The sequence below is a fragment of the Coptis chinensis genome, chromosome 9 (genome assembly GCF_015680905.1).
Source record: "Coptis chinensis isolate HL-2020 chromosome 9, ASM1568090v1, whole genome shotgun sequence".
Lineage (NCBI taxonomy): Eukaryota > Viridiplantae > Streptophyta > Magnoliopsida > Ranunculales > Ranunculaceae > Coptis > Coptis chinensis.
The window spans coordinates 15,422,104-15,439,392 of record NC_141464.1 but is presented as its reverse complement, the minus strand read 5'-3'; the positions used below and the strand labels follow the sequence as shown (position 1 = coordinate 15,439,392).

The 17,289-nt window shown below is 38.2% G+C and overlaps 1 non-coding gene and 46 pseudogenes across 1 annotated transcript; all 47 read right to left on the bottom strand.

Moving 5' to 3' along the window:
* Nucleotides 1-195: 195 nt before the first annotated feature.
* On the bottom strand, nt 196-314 carry LOC147474993 (5S ribosomal RNA; annotated as a pseudogene).
* Nucleotides 315-677: 363 nt separating this feature from the next.
* LOC147474992 (5S ribosomal RNA) lies at nt 678-796 on the bottom strand. Its single transcript, XR_015209919.1, has one exon. It is a non-coding gene; the product is annotated as a 5S ribosomal RNA (ribosomal RNA).
* Nucleotides 797-908: 112 nt separating this feature from the next.
* On the bottom strand, nt 909-1,027 carry LOC147474991 (5S ribosomal RNA; annotated as a pseudogene).
* A 120-nt stretch (nt 1,028-1,147) lies between these two features.
* On the bottom strand, nt 1,148-1,266 carry LOC147474990 (5S ribosomal RNA; annotated as a pseudogene).
* Nucleotides 1,267-1,393: 127 nt separating this feature from the next.
* On the bottom strand, nt 1,394-1,512 carry LOC147474989 (5S ribosomal RNA; annotated as a pseudogene).
* Nucleotides 1,513-1,871: 359 nt separating this feature from the next.
* LOC147474988 (5S ribosomal RNA) lies at nt 1,872-1,990 on the bottom strand (annotated as a pseudogene).
* Nucleotides 1,991-2,066: 76 nt separating this feature from the next.
* LOC147474987 (5S ribosomal RNA) lies at nt 2,067-2,185 on the bottom strand (annotated as a pseudogene).
* Nucleotides 2,186-2,306: 121 nt separating this feature from the next.
* Nucleotides 2,307-2,425, bottom strand: LOC147474986 (5S ribosomal RNA; annotated as a pseudogene).
* Nucleotides 2,426-2,533: 108 nt separating this feature from the next.
* On the bottom strand, nt 2,534-2,652 carry LOC147474985 (5S ribosomal RNA; annotated as a pseudogene).
* A 117-nt stretch (nt 2,653-2,769) lies between these two features.
* LOC147474984 (5S ribosomal RNA) lies at nt 2,770-2,888 on the bottom strand (annotated as a pseudogene).
* A 112-nt stretch (nt 2,889-3,000) lies between these two features.
* LOC147474983 (5S ribosomal RNA) lies at nt 3,001-3,119 on the bottom strand (annotated as a pseudogene).
* A 521-nt stretch (nt 3,120-3,640) lies between these two features.
* Nucleotides 3,641-3,759, bottom strand: LOC147474982 (5S ribosomal RNA; annotated as a pseudogene).
* Nucleotides 3,760-3,876: 117 nt separating this feature from the next.
* Nucleotides 3,877-3,995, bottom strand: LOC147474981 (5S ribosomal RNA; annotated as a pseudogene).
* Nucleotides 3,996-4,103: 108 nt separating this feature from the next.
* LOC147474980 (5S ribosomal RNA) lies at nt 4,104-4,222 on the bottom strand (annotated as a pseudogene).
* Nucleotides 4,223-4,342: 120 nt separating this feature from the next.
* Nucleotides 4,343-4,461, bottom strand: LOC147474979 (5S ribosomal RNA; annotated as a pseudogene).
* A 126-nt stretch (nt 4,462-4,587) lies between these two features.
* Nucleotides 4,588-4,706, bottom strand: LOC147474978 (5S ribosomal RNA; annotated as a pseudogene).
* Nucleotides 4,707-4,831: 125 nt separating this feature from the next.
* On the bottom strand, nt 4,832-4,950 carry LOC147474977 (5S ribosomal RNA; annotated as a pseudogene).
* A 121-nt stretch (nt 4,951-5,071) lies between these two features.
* On the bottom strand, nt 5,072-5,190 carry LOC147474976 (5S ribosomal RNA; annotated as a pseudogene).
* Nucleotides 5,191-5,582: 392 nt separating this feature from the next.
* Nucleotides 5,583-5,701, bottom strand: LOC147474975 (5S ribosomal RNA; annotated as a pseudogene).
* Nucleotides 5,702-6,779: 1,078 nt separating this feature from the next.
* Nucleotides 6,780-6,898, bottom strand: LOC147474974 (5S ribosomal RNA; annotated as a pseudogene).
* Nucleotides 6,899-7,006: 108 nt separating this feature from the next.
* On the bottom strand, nt 7,007-7,123 carry LOC147474973 (5S ribosomal RNA; annotated as a pseudogene).
* A 109-nt stretch (nt 7,124-7,232) lies between these two features.
* On the bottom strand, nt 7,233-7,351 carry LOC147474972 (5S ribosomal RNA; annotated as a pseudogene).
* Nucleotides 7,352-7,469: 118 nt separating this feature from the next.
* LOC147474971 (5S ribosomal RNA) lies at nt 7,470-7,588 on the bottom strand (annotated as a pseudogene).
* Nucleotides 7,589-7,709: 121 nt separating this feature from the next.
* LOC147474970 (5S ribosomal RNA) lies at nt 7,710-7,828 on the bottom strand (annotated as a pseudogene).
* Nucleotides 7,829-7,949: 121 nt separating this feature from the next.
* On the bottom strand, nt 7,950-8,068 carry LOC147474969 (5S ribosomal RNA; annotated as a pseudogene).
* Nucleotides 8,069-8,181: 113 nt separating this feature from the next.
* On the bottom strand, nt 8,182-8,300 carry LOC147474968 (5S ribosomal RNA; annotated as a pseudogene).
* A 356-nt stretch (nt 8,301-8,656) lies between these two features.
* LOC147474967 (5S ribosomal RNA) lies at nt 8,657-8,775 on the bottom strand (annotated as a pseudogene).
* A 119-nt stretch (nt 8,776-8,894) lies between these two features.
* Nucleotides 8,895-9,013, bottom strand: LOC147474966 (5S ribosomal RNA; annotated as a pseudogene).
* A 111-nt stretch (nt 9,014-9,124) lies between these two features.
* Nucleotides 9,125-9,243, bottom strand: LOC147474965 (5S ribosomal RNA; annotated as a pseudogene).
* Nucleotides 9,244-9,597: 354 nt separating this feature from the next.
* LOC147474964 (5S ribosomal RNA) lies at nt 9,598-9,716 on the bottom strand (annotated as a pseudogene).
* A 123-nt stretch (nt 9,717-9,839) lies between these two features.
* On the bottom strand, nt 9,840-9,958 carry LOC147474963 (5S ribosomal RNA; annotated as a pseudogene).
* A 115-nt stretch (nt 9,959-10,073) lies between these two features.
* On the bottom strand, nt 10,074-10,192 carry LOC147474962 (5S ribosomal RNA; annotated as a pseudogene).
* A 359-nt stretch (nt 10,193-10,551) lies between these two features.
* LOC147474961 (5S ribosomal RNA) lies at nt 10,552-10,670 on the bottom strand (annotated as a pseudogene).
* A 366-nt stretch (nt 10,671-11,036) lies between these two features.
* On the bottom strand, nt 11,037-11,155 carry LOC147474960 (5S ribosomal RNA; annotated as a pseudogene).
* Nucleotides 11,156-11,274: 119 nt separating this feature from the next.
* On the bottom strand, nt 11,275-11,393 carry LOC147474959 (5S ribosomal RNA; annotated as a pseudogene).
* A 588-nt stretch (nt 11,394-11,981) lies between these two features.
* On the bottom strand, nt 11,982-12,100 carry LOC147474958 (5S ribosomal RNA; annotated as a pseudogene).
* A 123-nt stretch (nt 12,101-12,223) lies between these two features.
* LOC147474957 (5S ribosomal RNA) lies at nt 12,224-12,342 on the bottom strand (annotated as a pseudogene).
* Nucleotides 12,343-12,467: 125 nt separating this feature from the next.
* Nucleotides 12,468-12,586, bottom strand: LOC147474956 (5S ribosomal RNA; annotated as a pseudogene).
* Nucleotides 12,587-12,706: 120 nt separating this feature from the next.
* On the bottom strand, nt 12,707-12,825 carry LOC147474955 (5S ribosomal RNA; annotated as a pseudogene).
* A 119-nt stretch (nt 12,826-12,944) lies between these two features.
* On the bottom strand, nt 12,945-13,063 carry LOC147474954 (5S ribosomal RNA; annotated as a pseudogene).
* Nucleotides 13,064-13,184: 121 nt separating this feature from the next.
* LOC147474953 (5S ribosomal RNA) lies at nt 13,185-13,303 on the bottom strand (annotated as a pseudogene).
* A 342-nt stretch (nt 13,304-13,645) lies between these two features.
* Nucleotides 13,646-13,764, bottom strand: LOC147474952 (5S ribosomal RNA; annotated as a pseudogene).
* A 341-nt stretch (nt 13,765-14,105) lies between these two features.
* LOC147474951 (5S ribosomal RNA) lies at nt 14,106-14,224 on the bottom strand (annotated as a pseudogene).
* Nucleotides 14,225-14,345: 121 nt separating this feature from the next.
* On the bottom strand, nt 14,346-14,464 carry LOC147474950 (5S ribosomal RNA; annotated as a pseudogene).
* A 125-nt stretch (nt 14,465-14,589) lies between these two features.
* On the bottom strand, nt 14,590-14,708 carry LOC147474949 (5S ribosomal RNA; annotated as a pseudogene).
* A 1,063-nt stretch (nt 14,709-15,771) lies between these two features.
* On the bottom strand, nt 15,772-15,890 carry LOC147474948 (5S ribosomal RNA; annotated as a pseudogene).
* A 116-nt stretch (nt 15,891-16,006) lies between these two features.
* Nucleotides 16,007-16,125, bottom strand: LOC147474947 (5S ribosomal RNA; annotated as a pseudogene).
* Nucleotides 16,126-17,289: the final 1,164 nt, after the last annotated feature.

Sequence of the window (17,289 nt, the reverse complement as noted above, 5' to 3'; positions counted from 1 at the left end):
CTACTCTCGAACAAGCATGTTTAACTACGGAGTTTTGATGTGATCCGGTGCATTAGTACTGGTATGATCGCACAAGAAAGTATTGGGGTTTTATTTTTAATTGACTTAACTCGTGTGCGAAGTTTCCCTCATTTTTAAATCGAAACAAACCTCGGTTTTCTTTTTACAAAAAAATAAAAAAAAAATTGCAAAAGTAGTGTGCAACACGAGGACTTCCCAAGAGGTCATGCATCCTAGTACTACTCTTGCCCAAGTACCCTTAACTGCGGAGTTTCGATGGGATCCGTTGCATTAGTGTTGGTATGATCGCACCCGAAAGTCTTAGGGTTTTAATTGTATTTGACCCAACTCGTGTTCGAACTTCCTCTCATTTTTAAATAGAAACAAACCTCAGTTTTCTTTTTACAAAAAAATAAGAAAAAAAATTGGAAAAGAGGGGTGTAACACAAGTACTTCCCTGGAGGTCACCCATCCTAGTATTACTCTCGCCCAAGCACGCTTAATTGCGGAGTTCTGATGATATCTGATGCATTTGTGTTGGTTTGATTGCACCCGAAAGTATTAAGGTTTTATTTGTATTTGACCCAACTCGTGTTCGAACTTACTCTCATTTTTAAATCGAAACAAGCCTCGGTTTTCTTTTTACAAAAAAATAAAAATAAAGAAATAGCAAAAGAAGGGTGCAACAAAATGACTTCCCAGGAGGTCACCCATCCAAGTACTACTCACGCCCAAGCACGATTAACTGCGGAGTTCTGATGGGATCCGGTGCATTCGTGCTGGTACGATCGCACCAGAAAGTATTATGGTTTTATTTGTATTTGACCTAATTCGTGTTCGAATTTACTTTTATTTTTAAATCGAAACAAACCTCAGTTTTTTTTTTTTTTTTTAAAAAAAAAAATGGATGGGTGCAACACGAGGATTTCCTTGGAGGTCACCCATTCTAGTACAGCTCTCCCCCAAGCACACTTCACTGCAGAGTTCTGATTGAATCCGGTGCCTTAGTACTGGTATGATCACACCCATAACTATTGGGGTATTTGTATTTGACCCAACTCATTTTTGAACTTACTCTCATTTTTAAATTGAAACAATCCTTGGTATTATTTTTACAAAAAAATAAAAAATAAAAAATTGCAAAAGAGGGGTGCAACACGAGGACTTCCCAGGAGGTCACCCAACCTAGTACTACTCTCGCCCAAGCACGCTTAACTGCGGAGTTCTGATTTGATCCGGTGCATTAGTGATGGTATTATCGTACCCAAAAGTATTGTTGGTTTACATTTATTTGACCCAACTCGTGTTCAAAATTACTCTCTTTTTTAAATCGAAACAAACCTAGGTTTTCTTTTTCCAAAAAAATAACAAACAAAAAAAAAATTGCAAAAAAGTGGTGCAACACGAGGACTTCCTAGGAGGTCACCCACCCTAGTACTACTCTCGCCCAAGCATGCTTAATTGCGGAGTTCTGATAGGATCCAATGCATTAGTGCTGGTATGATCGCACACGAAAGTATGAGGTTTTATTTGTATTTGACCAAACTCGTGTTTGAACTTTCTCCCATTTTAAAATCGAAACAAACCTCGGTTTTCTTTTTACAAAAAAATTAAAAAAATATAGCAAAAGTGGTGTGCAACATGAGGACTTCTCAGGAGGTCAGCCGTCCTAGTACTACACTAGCCCAAGTAGGCATAACTGCATAGTTTTGATGGCATCCGGTGCATAAGTGATGGTATGATCGCACCCGAAAGTATTGGGGTTTTATTTGTATTTTACAAAACTCGTGTTTGAACTTACTCTCATTTTTAAATCAAAACAAACCTCGGTTTTCTTTTTACAAAAAAATAAATGAAAAAATTGCAAAAGTGGGGTGCAACACGAGGTCTTCCCAGGAGGTCACCCATCCTAGTTCTACTCTCTCCCAAGCACCCTTAACTACAGAGTTCTGATGGGATCCGGTGCATTAGTGCTGGTATTATCGCACCCGGAAGTATTTTGGGTTTTAAATCGAAAGAAACCTCGGTTTTCATTTTAAAAAAAAATAAAATAAAAATTAAAAAATATGGTGCAACACGAGGACTTCCCAGGAGGTCACCCAACCTAGTACTACTCTCGCCAAAGCACGCTTAACTGCGGAGTTCTGATGGTATCAGGTGCATTAGTGCTGGTATGATCGTAACCGAAAGTATTGAAGTTTTATTTGTATTTGACCAAAACCGTCTTCGAACTTAATCTCATTTTTAAATCGAAACAAACGTCCTTTTTCTTTTTAAAAAAATATAAAAAAATAAATTACAAAAGAGGGGTGCAACGCGAGGACTTCCAAGGAGGTTAACCATCCTAGTACTACTCTCGCCCAAGCACGATTAACTGTGGAGTTCTGATGGGATCCAGTGCATTAGTGCTGGTATGATCACACCTGAAAGTACTGCGGTTTTATTTGTATTTGACCCAACTCATGTTGGGAATTACTTTAATTTTAAAATCGAATCAAACCTCGGTTTTCTTTAAAAAAAAAAATGCAAAAGGGGGCTGCAATGCGAGGAATTCCAAGGAGGTCAACCGTCCTAGTACTACTCTCCCCCAAACACGCTTAACCGAGGAGTTCTGATGGGATCCGGTGCATTAGTGCTGGTATGATCGAACCAGAAAGTATATGGGTTTTATTTGTATTTGATCCAACTCGTGTTCGAACTTACTTTCATTTTTAAATCGAAACAAGCCTCGATTTTCTTTTTACAAAAAAAAAAAAAAATATCAAAAGAGAGGTGCAACACGAGGATTTCCTTGGAGGTCACCCATCCTAGTACTACTCTCCCCCAAACATTCTTCATTGCGGAGTTCTGATGGGATCCAGTGCCTTTGTGCTGGTATGATCGCACCAGAAAGTATTAGGGTTTTATTTTTATTTGACCTAATTCGTGTTCGAATTTACTTTCAGTTTTAGATCGAAACAAACCTCGGTTTTCATTTAAAAAAAAAAAAAAAAAAAAAGAGGGGTGCAACATGAGGATTTCCTTGGAGGTCACCCATTCTAGTATAACTCTCCCCCAAGCACAGTTCACTGTGGAGTTCTGATGGAATCCGGTGCCTTAGTACTGGTATGATCGCACCTATAACAACTGCGGTTTTATTTGTATTTGACCCAACTCATTTTTGAACTTACTATCATTTTTAAATTGAAACAATCCTTGGTTTTATTTTTACAAAAAAATAAAAAACAAAAATTTGCAAAAGAGGGGTGCGACACGAGGACCCAGAAGTATGATCGCACCCAGAAGTATTTGGGTTTTATTTGTATTTGACCCAACTCGTGTTCGAATTTACTCTGATTATTAAATCGAAACAAACCTCGGTTTTCTTTTTTAAAAAATAAAAAAAAAAAAAATAGCAAAAGAGGGGTGCAACAAAAGGACTTCCCAGGAACCCATCCTATTACTACTATCGCCCAAGAAGGGTTAAGTGCGGAGTTCTTATGGGATCCAGTGCATTAGTAATGGTATGATCGCACCCGAAAGTATTGGGGTTTTATTTGTATTTGACCTAACTCGTGTACGAACTTACTCTCAATTTTAAATTGAAAGAAACTTCGGTTTTCATTTTTAAAAAAAATAAAAATAAAAAAATAGCAAAAGAGGGGTGCAACAAGAGGACTTCCCAGGAGGTCACCCATCCTATTAATATTCTCGCCCAAGCAGGTTTAAGTGTGGAGTTCTGATGGGATCCAGTGCATTAGTGATGGTATGATCGCACCCGAAAGTATTGGGGTTTTATTTGTATTTGACCTAACTCGTGTACGAACTTACTCTCAGTTTTAAATCGAAAGAAACCTCGGTTTTCTTTTTTTTAAAATAAAATAAAAATTGCAAAAGATGGTGCACCACGAGGACTTCCCATAAGGTCGCCCAACCTAGTACTACTCTCGCCCAAGCACAATTAACTGTGGAGTTCTGATGGGATCCAGTACATTAGTGCTGGTATGATCACACCCGAAAGTACTGCGGTTTTATTTGTATTTGACCCAACTCATGTTCGAACTTACTTTAATTTTTAAATAGAAACAAACCTCGATTTTCTGTTTAAAAAAAAATGCAAAAGAGGGCTGCAACGCGAGGAATTCCAAGGAGGTCACCCATCCTAGTACTACTCTCCCCCAAGCACGCTACACTGCGGAGTTCTGATGCGATCCGGTGCCTTAGTGCTGGTATGATCGCACCCATAAGTATTGGGGTTTTATTTGTATTTGACCTAACTCATGTTTGAACTTACTCTCATTTTTAAATCTAAACAATCCTTTGTTTTAGTTTTACAAAAAAAAAAAAAAAAAATTGCAAAAGAGGGGTGCAACACGAGGACTTCCAAGGAGGTCACCCGTCCTAGTACTACTCTAGCCCAAGCAGGCTTAACTATGGAGTTTTGATGGGATCCGGTGCATTAGTGATGGTATGATCGCACCCAAAAGTATTGGGGTTTTATTTGTATTTGACCCAACTCGTGTTTGAACATACTTTCAATTTTAAATCGAAACAAACCTCGGTTTTTCTTTTTACAAAAAAAAAAAAAAAAAAAAAAATTGCAAAAAGGCGCTGCAGCGCGAGGAATTCACTGGAGGTCACCCAACCTAGTACTACTCTCCCCCAAGCTCGCTTAACTGCGGAGTTCTGATGGGATCTGGTGCATTAGTGTTGGTATGATCTCACCAGAAAGTATTAGGGCTTTATTTGTACTCGATCCAACTCGTGTCTGAACTTACTTTCATTTTTAAATCGAAACAAACCTCAGTTTAACTTTTTACAAAAAAAAAAAAAAAAAAAAAAATACAAAAGTGGTGTGCAACACGAGGATTTCCTTAGGGGTTACCTATCCTAGTACTACTCTCCCCTAAGCACGCTTCACTTTGGAGTTCTGATGGGATCCGGTGCCTTAGTGCTGGTATGATCGCACCCATAAGTATTGTGGTTTTATTTGTATTTGACCTAACTCGTGGTTGAACTTACTCTCATTTTTAAATTGAAACAATCATTGGTTTTATTTTTACAAAAAAATAAAAAAAGAAATTGGAAAAAAGGGGAGTAATACGAGGACTTCCCAGGAGGTCACCCATCCTAGTACTACTCTCGCCCAAGCAGGCTTAACTGCGGAGTTCTGATGGGATCCGTTGCATTAGTGATGGTATGATCGCACCAGAAAGTATTGGGGTTTTATTTGTATTTGAACCAAACCGTGTACGAACTTACTCTCATTTTTAAATTGAAACAAACCTCGGATTTCTTTTTACAAAAAAATAAAATAATATATTGCAAAAGCGGGGTGCCACACGAGGACTTATTAGGAGGTCAACCATCCTAGTACTACTACCATTTTTAAATCGAAATAAACCTCGATTAAAAAAAAATAAACATCAGTTTTGATGAGATTCGGACTTCATTAGTGCTCGGTAGTATGATCACAGCGAAAAGTTAACTGGGGGATTTTATTTGTATTTGACCCAACTCGTGTTTGAACTTACTTTCATTTTTAAATCGAAATAAACCTCGGTTTTTATTTAAAAAAAAAATAAACATCAAATTTCAAAAGAAGGGTGCAACACGAGGACTTCCCAATAGGTCACCCATCATAGTACTACTCTCTCCCAAGCACACTTAACTGTGGAGTTCTGATGGGATCCAATGCATTAGTGCTGGTATGATCACACCCGAAAGTATTGAGGTTTTATTTGTATTTGACCCAACTCATGTCCTTACTTATTCTCATTTTTAAATCGAAAGAAAAATCGATTTTCATTTTACAAAAAGGTAAAAAAAAGTGTTCCTCCATTAAAACTATTACAAGCTTTTTCAATAAAAACAAAAACTTAAACTTCCTTCTCATTTTCACTAAGGAACTAAAATAATGTCATGTGAGGAAAATAAGTCAAGGGATGTAATTGGAGTGTCCCAAACAATGACATTTGTCTAATTTCTTCTCCCATTTTGGGGTAGATGAAATTGTTCTCAAACCTTTCCTTTACCCACGTGAATTATCAAACCACATTGATTCATTTTTATCTACCACATTAAAACAAAGTGACACCTTGCCTTTTTTCACTATTAAAACCTAATCTAATTTATTTTCATGCAAATAATGTCATGGTGTCAACTTTGCACCAATAATTTGTTATCTTTGTCTTGACATGCTCCATGATTGATGACTCATCCAATCTTGTGGCCCCGATATGGGTCCATGTGCGATCCGATGGCGATCCGTTATTTTGGGCGCTTTTACAACTTCCGCCTTATCGTAGAGTTCATCGCCCTGATTGTCTGAGCATCTCTCTTGTCGCATTCGGAGTCCTGGTTCGAGAGGTAGGAGCTTTGGAAGTTTGATGCTTCAACGTGGATTTGGGAGAATTCATATATACGCCGTTCCTCGTTAGCTTTTATTGCAGTTTAACCAATATTTCCATGTTTACTGCAAATACCTGTAAAAGTATGAAAACATATTTATTTCATGATTATTAAACACATAATGAACCAAATTTATATGTCTCAATGGGGTTTCATAATACACTTTTGGGTGCTTATCATCACCCATCCTAGTACTATGCTCTCCCAAGCATGTTTAACTATGAAGTTCTGATGGGATCCGGTGCATTAGTGCTGGTATGATCGCACCCGAAAGTATTGGGGTTTTATTTTTAATTGACTTAACTCGTGTGCGAACTTTCCCTTATTTTTAAATCGAAACAAACCTCGGTTTTCTTTTTATAAAAAAATAAAAAAAAATTTGCAAAAAAGGGGTGTAACACAAGGACTTCGCAGGAGGTCACCCATCCTAGTACTACTATCGCCCAAGCACGCTTAACTGCAGAGTTCTGATGATATCTGGTGCATTAGTGTTGGTTTGATAGCACCTAAAAGTTTTAAGGTTTTATTTGTATTTGACCCAACTCGTGTTCGAACTTACTCTCATTTTTAAATAGAAACAAACCTCGGTTTTCTTTTTAAAAAAAAATGCAAAAGGAGGCTGCAACGCGAGGAATTCCAAGGAGGTCACCCATCCTAGTACTACTCCCCCCCAAGCACGCTTAACTGAGGAGTTCTGATGGGATCCGGTGCATTAGTGCTGGTATGATCAACCATAAAGTATTAGGGTTTTATTTGTATTTGATCCAACTCGTGTTCGAACTTACTTTCATTTTAAAATTGAAACAAACCTCGGTTTTCTTTTAAAAAAAAAATGCAAAAGGGGGCTGCAACGCGAGGAATTCCAAGGAGGTCACCCATCCTAGTGCTACTCTCCCCCAAGCACGCTTAACTGAGGAGTTCTGATGGGATCCGGAGCATTAGTGCTGGTATGATCGAACCAGAAAGTATTACTGTTTTATTTGTATTTGATCCAACTCGTGTTCGAAGTTACGTTCATTTTTAAATCCAAACAAACCTCGGTTTTCTTTTTAGAAAAAAAAATAAAAAATAGCAAAAGAGAGGTGCAACACGAGGATTTCCTTGGAGGTCACCCATCCTAGTACTACTCTCCCCCAAGCATTCTTCACTGCGGAGTTCTGATGGGATCCGGTGCCTTAGTGCTGGTATGATCGCACCCATAAGTATTGGGGTTTTATTTGTATTTGAACTAACTTGAGTTTGAAGATACTCTCATTCTTAAATCGGAACAATCCTTGGTTTTATTTTTACAAAAAAATTAAAAAAGAAATTACAAAAGAGGGCTGCAATACGAGAACTTCCAAGGAGGTCATCCATCCTAGTACTACTCTCGCTCAAGCAGGCTTAACTGCGGAGTTCTGATGGGATCCGTTGCATTAGTGATGGTATGATCGCGCCCAAAAGTATTGGGCTTTTAATTGTATTTGACCCAAACCATGTACGAACTTACTATCATTTTTAAATCGAAACAAACCTCGGTTTTCTTTCTACAAAAAAATAAAATAATGTATTGCAAAAGAGGGGTGCAACACGAGGTCTTATCAGGAGGTCAACCATCCTAGTACTACTCTCGCCCAAGCACGATTAACTGCGGAGTTCTGATGGGATTCGGTGCATTATTGTTGTTATGATCACACCCGAAAGTACTGCGGTTTTATTTGTATTTGACCCAACTCGTGTTTGAGCTTACTCTCATTTTTTATTGAAACAAACCACGGTTTTTATTTAAAAAAAAAAAAAAAAATTCAAAAGATTGTGCAACACGGGAACTTCGCAATAGGTCACCCATCATAGTACTACTCTCGCCCAAGCACACTTAACTGTGGAGTTCTGATGGGATCCAGTGCATTAGTGCTGGTATGATCACACCCGAAACTATTAAGGTTTTATTTGTATTTGCCCCAACTCGTGTTCAAACTTACTTTAATTTTTAAATCGAAACTAACCTCTGTTTTCATTTGAAAAAACAAAATAAAAAAAAATTGCAAAAGAAGGGTGCAACACGAGGACTTTCCAATCGGTCACCCATCCTAGTATTACTGTTGCACAAGCACACTTAACTGCAGAGTTCTGAAGGGATCCAGTGCATTAGTGCTAGTATGATCACATCCAAAAATATTGGGGTTTTATTTGTATTTCACCCAACTCGTGTTCGAACTTACTCTCATTTTTAAATCGAAACAAACCTCGGTTTTCATTTTTTAAAAAAAAAAAAAAAAAAAAAATAGAGGTGCAACACGAGGATTTCCTTGGAGGTCACCCATCCTAGTACTACTCTCCCCCAAGCATTCTTCACTGCGGAGTTCTGATGGGATCCGGTGCCTTAGTGCTGGTATGATCGCACCCATAAGTATTGGGGTTTTATTTGTATTTAACCTAACTCGAGTTTGAACTTACTCTCATTTTTAAATCGAAACAATCCTTGGTTTTATTTTTACAAACAAAAAAAAAAAAATTGCAAAAGTGGGGTGTAATATGAGAACTTCCCAGGAGGTCATCCATCCTAGTACTACTCTCGCCCAAGCAGGCTTAACTGCGGAGTTCTGATGGGATCCGTTACATTAGTGATGGTATGATCGCGCCCAAAAGTACTGGGGTTTTATTTGTATTTGACCCAAACCGTGTACGAACTAACTCTCATTTTTAAATCGAAAGAAACCACGGTTCTTATTTAAAAAAAAAAAAAAAAAAAAGAAGGGTGCAACATGAGGACTTCGCAATAGGTCACCCATCGTAGTACAACTCTCGCCCAAACACACTTAGCTGTGGGGTTCTGATGGGATCCAGTGCATTAGTACTGGAATTATCACACCCGAAACTATTTGGGTTTTATTTGTATTTGCCCCAAGTCGTGTTCAAACTTACTTTAGTTTTTATATCGAAACTAACCTCTGTTTTCATTTGAAAAAACAAAATAAAAAAAAAATTGCAAAAGAAGGCTGCAACACGAGGACTTCCCGATCGGTCACCCATCCTAGTATTATTGTCGCACAAGCACACTTAACTGCGGAGTTCTGAAGGGATCCACTGCATTAGTGCTAGTATGATCACACCCAAAAATATTGGGGTTTTATTTGTATTTCGCCAAACTCGTGTTCGAACTTACTCTCATTTTTAAATCGAAACAAACCTCGGTTTTCATTTAAAAAAAAAAAAAATAGCAAAATAGAGGTGCAACACGAGGATTTCCTTGGAGGTCACCCATCCTAGTACTACTCTCCCCCAAGCATTCTTCACTGCGGAGTTCTGATGGGATCCGTTGCCTTAGTGCTGGTATGATCGCACCCATAAGTACTGGGGTTTTATTTGTATTTGACCTAACTCGAGTTTGAACTTACTCTCATTTTTAAATCGAAACAATCCTTGGTTTATTTTTACAAACAAATAAAAAAAAAAAAAATTGCAAAAGTTGGGTGTAATATGAGAACTTCCCAGGAGGTGATCCATCCTAGTACTACTCTCGCCCAAGCAGGCTTAACTGCGGAGTTCTGATGGGATCCGTTACATTAGTGATGGTATGATCGCGCCCGAAAGTACTGGGGTTTTATTTGTATTTGACCCAAACCGTGTACGGACTTACTCTCATTTTTAAATCGAAAGAAACCACGGTTCTTATTTAAAAAACATAAAAAAAAATCAAAAGAAGGGAGCAACATGAGGACTTCACAATAGGTCACCCATCGTAGTACAACTCTCGCCCAAGCACACTTAGTTGTGGAGTTCTGATGGGATCCAGTGCATTAGTGCTGGTATTATCACACCCGAAACTATTAGGGTTTTATTTGTATTTGCCCCAAGTCGTGTTCAAAGTTACTTTAGTTTTTAAATCGAAACTAACCTCTGTTTTCATTTGAAAAAACAAAATAAAAAAAAAATTGCAAAAGAAGGGTGCAACACGAGGACTTCCCGATCGGTCACCCATCCTAGTATTATTGTCGCACAAGCACACTTAACTGCGGACTTCTGAAGGGATCCAGTGCATTAGTGCTAGTATGATCACACCCAAAAATATTGGGGTTTTATTTGTATTTCACCCAACTCGTGTTCGAACTTACTCTCACTTTTAAATCGAAACAAACCTCGGTTTTCATTTTTAAAAAAAATAAAATAAAAAAGTAAAAGTGGTTGCAACACGAGGACTTCCCAGGAGGTCACCCATCCTGGTACTACTCTCGCCCAAGCACGCTTAACTGGAAAGTTCTAATGGGATCTGGTGCTTTAGTGCTGGTATGATCACACCCAAAAGTATTTGGGTTTTATTTGTATTTGACCCAACTTGTGTCCGAACTTACTCTCATTTTTAAATCGAAACAAACCTATGTTTTCTTTTTACAAATAAAACAAAAATTTATATATCGCAGAAGATGGGTGCAATACGAAGACTTCCTGGAGGTCACCCATCCTTGTACGACTCTCGGCCAAGCACGCATAACAGTGGAGTTCTGATGGAATCCGGTGCATTAGTGCTGGTATGATCGCACCAAAAAGTATTGTGGTTTTATCTGTATTTGACCCAACTCGTGCTCGAAATTACTCTCATTTATAAATCGAAACAAAAATCGGTTTTCTTTTTACAAAAAAATAAAAATAAAAAAAATTGCAAAATAGGGGTGCTACCCGAGGACTTCCCAGGAGGTCACCCATCCTAGTACTACCCTCTCCTAAGCATGCTTCACTGCGGAGTTCTGATGGGATCCGGTGCAATAGTGTTGGTATTATCGTACCCGAAAGTATTGTTGTTTTATATGTATTTGACCCAACTGGTGTTCGAACTTATTCTCATTTTATAATCGAAAGAAACATCGGTTTTCTTTTTGAAAAAAAAAAAAAAAAAATTACAAAAGTGGGGTGCAACAGGAGGACTTCCCAGGTGGTCACCCATCCTAGTACTACTCTCACCCAAGCAAGATTAAATGTGGAGTTCTGATGGGATTCGGTGCATTAGTGCTAGTATGATCGCACCCAAAAGTATTGGGGTTTTATTTGTATTTGAATAACTCGTGTTCAAACTTACTCTCAATTTTAAATCGAAATAGACCTCGTTTTTCATTTAAAAAAAAAATTGCAAAAGTGGGTGGAACACAAGGAATTCCCTAGACGTCACCCATCCTAGTACTACTCTCTCCAATGCACGCAAAACTGCGCAGTTCTAATGGGATCCGGTGCATTAGTATGGGTATGATCACACGCGAAAGTATTTTGGTTTTATTTGTATTTGACCCAACTCGTGTTCGAACTTAATCTCATTTTTAAATCGAAACAAAAATCGATTTTCTTTTTACAAAAAAAATAAAAATAAAAATTGCAAAATAGGGGTGCAACACGAGGACTTCCCAGGAGGTCACCCATACTAGTACTACTCTCGCCCAATAACATTCACTGCGGAGTTTTGATGGGATCTGGTGTAATAGTGCTGGCATAATCGTACTCGAAAGTATTGGTCTTTTTTATGTATTTAACCCAACTCGTGTTCGAACTTAATCTTATTTCTAAATCGAAACAAACCTCGGTTTTCTTTTTACAAAAAAAAAAAAAAAAAAAATTGAGAAAGAGGTGTGCAACACGAGGTCTTCCTAGGAGGTCACCCATCCTAATACTACTCTCGCCCAAGCATGCTTAACTGCGGAGTTCTGATGGGATCCGGTGCATTAGTGTTGGTATGATCGCACCCGAAAGTAATGTGGTTTCATTAGTAATTGACCTAACTCGTGTTCGAACTTTCTCTCATTTTTAAATCGAAACTACAAACCTCGGTTTTCTTTTTTCAAAAAAATAAAAATAAAATTGCAAAAGTGGGGTGCAACAAGAGGACTTCCCAGGAGGTCACCTATCCAAGTACTACTCTCGCCCAAGCATGATTAACTGCGGAGTTCTGATGGGATCCGGTGCATTAGTGCTAGTATGATCGCACCAGAAAATATTAGGGTTTTATTTGTATTTGACCTAACTCATGTTCGTATTTACTTTCATTTTTAAATCGAAACAAACCTCGTTTTTCTTTTGATAAAAAAAAAAAAAAAAAAAAAAGTTGCAAAAGAGGTGTGCAACAAGAGGATTTCCTTGGAGGTCACCCATCCTAGTACTACTTTCCCCCAAACATACTTCATTGCGGAGTTCTGATGGAATCCGGTACCTTAGTACTGGAATGATCGCACCCATAACAATTGAGGTTTTATTTGTATTTCACCCAACTCAATTTTGAACTTACTCTCATTTTTAAATCGAAACAATCCTTGTTTTTATTTTTACAAAAAAAAAAAAAAAAAATTGCGAAAGAAAGGTGCAACACGAGGACTTCCATGGAGGTCACCCATCCTTGTACTACTCTCGCCCAAGCAGGCTTAACTGCGGAGTTCTGATCGGATCCGTTGCATTAGTGATGGTATGATCTCACCTGAAAGTATTGGGGTTTTAGTTGTATTTGACCCAACTCGTGTTCGAACTTACTTTCAATTTTAAATCGAAACAAACCTCGGTTTTCATTTTTTTAAAAAATAAAATTAAAATTGCAGAAGATGGTGCAACACGAGGACTTCCCTGAAGGTCACCTAACCTAGTACTACAGTCGCCCAAGCACGCTTAACTGTAGAGTTCTGATGGTATCAGGTGCATTAGTGCTGGTATGATCGCACCCGAAAATATTGGGGTTTTATTTGTATTTGACCCAAACTGTGTGCGAACTTACTCTCATTTTTAAATCGAAACAAACCTCGGTTTCCTTTTTACAAAAAAATAAAAAAATAAATTGCAAAAGAGGGGTGCAACAAGCGGACTTCCCAGGAGGTCAACCATCCTAGTACTACTCTCGCCCAAGCACGATTAACTGCAGAGTTCTTATGGGATCTGGTGCATTAGTGCTGCTATGGTCACACCCAAAAGTAATGCGGTTTTATTTGTATTTGAACCAGCTCGTATTCGAACTTACTTTCATTTTTAAATTGAAACAAACCTTGGTTTTGTTTTTACAAAAAAAAAATAATAAATTACAAACGGGGGCTGCAACGCGAGGAATTCCCAGGAGGTCACCCATCCTAGTACTACTATCCCCCAAGCACGCTTAGTTCTGATGGGATCCGGCTCATTAGTGCTGGTATGATCGCACCAGAAAGTATTACTGTTTTATTTGTATTTGACCCAACTCGTGTTCGAACTTACTTTTATTTTTAAATCGAAACAAACCTTGGTTTTCCTTTTAGAAAAAAAAAATTGCAAAAAAAGGGTGCAACACGAGGATTTCCTTGGAGGTCACCCATCCTAGTACTACTCTCCCCCGAGCACGCTTCGCTATGGAGTTCTGATGTGATCTGGTGCCTTAGTACTGGTATGATCGCACCCATAAGTATTGGGGTTTTATTTGTATTTGACCTAACCCGTGTTTGAACTTACCCTCATTTTCAAATCGAAACAATCCTTGGTTTTATTTTGACAAATAAATAAAAAAATTATTTTCAAAAGAGGGGTGCAATACGAGGACTTTCCAGGAGGTCACCGCCCAAGCAGGCTTAACTGCGGAGTTCTGATGGGATCCGGTGCATTAGTGATGGTATGATCGCACCCGAAAGTATTGGGGTTTTATTTGTATTTGACCCAATTCGTGTTCGGACTTACTCTCATTTTTAAATCAAAACAAACCTCGGTTTTCATTTTTATAAAAAATTGAATAAAAATTGCAAAAGATGGTGGAATACGAGGACTTCCTAGGAGGTCACCCAACCTAGTACTACTCTCGCCTAAGCCCGCTTAACTGCAGAGTTCTGATGGTATCAAGTGCATTAGTACTGGTATGATCTCACCCAAAAGTATTGGGGGTCAATTTGTATTTGACCTAAAACGTGTTTGAACTTACACTCATTTTTAAATCGAAACAAACCTCAGTTATCTTTTTACAAAAAAATAAAAAAAGAAATTGCAAAAGAGGGGTGCAACATGAGGACTTCCCAGGAAGTCAACCATCCTAGTACTACTCTCGCCCAAGCACGATTAACTGCGGAGTTCTGATGGGATCCGGTGCATTAGTGCTGTTCTTATCACACCCGAAAGTACTGCGGGTTTATTTTTATTTGATCCAACTCGTGTTCGAACTTACTTTCATTTTTAAATCGAAACAAATCTCGGTTTTCTTTTTTACAAAAAAAAATAATAAAAAAAAATTGCGAAAGGGTTCTGCATCCCGAGGAATTCCCAGGAGGTCACCCGTCCTAGTACTACTCTCCCCTAAACAAGCTTAACTGCGGAGTTCTTATGGGATCTGGTGCATTAGTGCTGGTATGATCGCACCAGAAAGTATTAGGGTTTTATTTGTATTTCTCATAACTTGTGTTCGAACTTACTTTTATTTTTAAATCGAAACTAAACTCGGTTTTCTTTTTACAAAAAAAAAAAAAAAAAAAATAGCTAGCAGTGCATTGAGTCTTTTTCTACCCGATTTTGACCTCAGTTCTATGGCTATGAATGCTACCATCCCCTTAAAACCACAAAAAGTTTGGCGGAAGCGTTTTATGCTAAGATTGTTGCTGGTCTTGAGAGGGAGTTTGTGTTATCTGCTCGTCAGAAAGCAGTCATTGGATGCTTGCAGCCAGAGCACGCAAATGATTTTCTACTTGCTATTCTGATGGAGGGACTTGGACCGCGTATGTCGCCAGTGGAGTATCATTCTATTCTCCGGTATCGTCTCATGATTGCTTTGTACGCTGATGGTGGTCTATGCCCTGTTTGCAAAAAGAGTAGACTAGATGCTTTCGGGGACCATGCAACACATTGCAGACATTTTCCAGGTTTCAAATACCGACATGATCATGTCAGAGATATTTTATGTGATGCATTTTGGAGGGCTGGGGTACAAGTGAAGGAGGAGGCTCCCATGAATTTTGTCATTGATCCGAATGAGGGAAGATCTACACTTCGCCCTGCGGATGTATTGATATACAGTTGTTCTGAGGGGAGACATGCATGTGTTGATGTAACTGGCGCCTCTCCGTTGGTAGGGCTTGGGAATGGAGTCTTTGAGGTGGGAGAAGCACCTAAGAAAGAAGCAACAGGGAAGATAGAGAAATATGAGAAAGCTTGCACGACTAACCAGCATTGTTTCATTACGTTTAGTTTCGACACTTTCGGTTTCTTGGAACAACAAGCTGTTGAGCTTCTCAAGAGACTTTAGAAAGTTATGGACAGTAATGTTATGACAGCAGGTTCTCATGAGTTTGTTTTTAGAAGAATAGGATATGTTATTCAGAAAGGACTTGCGGCGCAGCTTGTTGCACGTTTGTCCTAATTAATTGTAAAATTCTTCATCAGTATCAATAAAATTTCCACATTTAAAAAAAAAAAAAAAATTGCAAAAGAAGGTTGCAACCAGAGGACTTCCCAAGAGGTCACCCATCCTAGTACTACTCTAGCCCAAGCACGCTTAACTACGGAGTTCTGATGGGATCCAGGGCAATACTGCTGGTATGATCTCAGCAGAAAGTACTGCGGTTTTATTTGTATTTGACCCAACTCATGCTCGAACTTACTCTCATTTTTAAATCGAAGCAAACCTCAGTTTTCTTTTTACTAAAAAAAAAAATTATGCAAAAGAGGGCTGCAACACGAGGAATTCCCAGGAGGTCACCCATCCTAGTACTACTCTCCCCCAAGCATGTTTAACTGCCGAGTTCTGATGGGATCCGATGCATTAGTGCTGGTATGATCGCACCCGAAAGTATTAGTGTTTTATTTGTATTTGACCCAACTCGTGTTCGGACTTACTGATAAACGTAAAATTGGTAGTTTTACTAATGAATAAAGCGATGAAACTCTAAACGCAAGTAAAACTAAAAACTGAACTATACTCGTGATTATCAAAGATTTCTACTCTCGATACTATTGAATTAGAGTTGGTATAGAAGATTCGTTCCACTCCTAGTTCTTTAGCATTCAAGTTTCCTACGACTATCAATCCTACCGAAGTCAATGAGAGTTTTACGAATTATACTACCAAATGCTACGGAATACTAAGTTTGAATCTAGAATAAGAATTAGGGGGGAATTGAATCCACCTTGAATCCAACTTAAGAAACTAGCATAGATTGTTGTAATCCAATTCTTATGTTCTTACGGTAAAAATTGGTCGTTCTAATCCCTAATTATACATGGCATCTCTACCAATTCATAACTAGCATGTGAGGACGTCTACCCATTCTCATGGTGAATCAACAACCTTCTAGAGTGGAATAGACTCTTACAACGATTCTAAGCTACCAAAATCAAGTTTTCATCAAGGCTTCATCAAACCCCTCTAATGGAGGTTTAGCCTTGATACATCAAACTATCATTTCCATATGAAATTGAATACAATATAATATAAAGATTCAACCTTTATTAAATTTAACTAAACAATAATTGAAATCTAAATAACAACTAAGAATCATTAAATAACAAGAACCGAAATTAATCTAAACAATCATTAAATAAAAAGGATCAAATTTAACAAGAACTGCTATTTTATTTATCTAATGAATGATAAACAATGATTCAATACTGAAATTAAAATAAGAATAACAACTAACTAAATAATTGAAAAACTAGATCTAGAACTAAGCTTTAATGGCTACTCTAATGGCTACTTTTCTATCCTAAGCTAATTGATACTTAAGAGCTAAGTCTTGTGTGTGGAAATGGAGGAGACCAGATCCACATTTTCGTGCATGGGCTGAGGGTCCATGTTTTGGGCCTTCAAATGGAGCCCAAAACCTAATTTCTTCAGTCCACAGGGCCCTTTTCCGCTGGCTTTGACTTCAACAAGCTTTTTGTCCACTTCTGCTTCTTTTATTGGATCAAGGTTTAGACCATTGGAAACCTCTTTCCAAGCCGGTCGTTTTG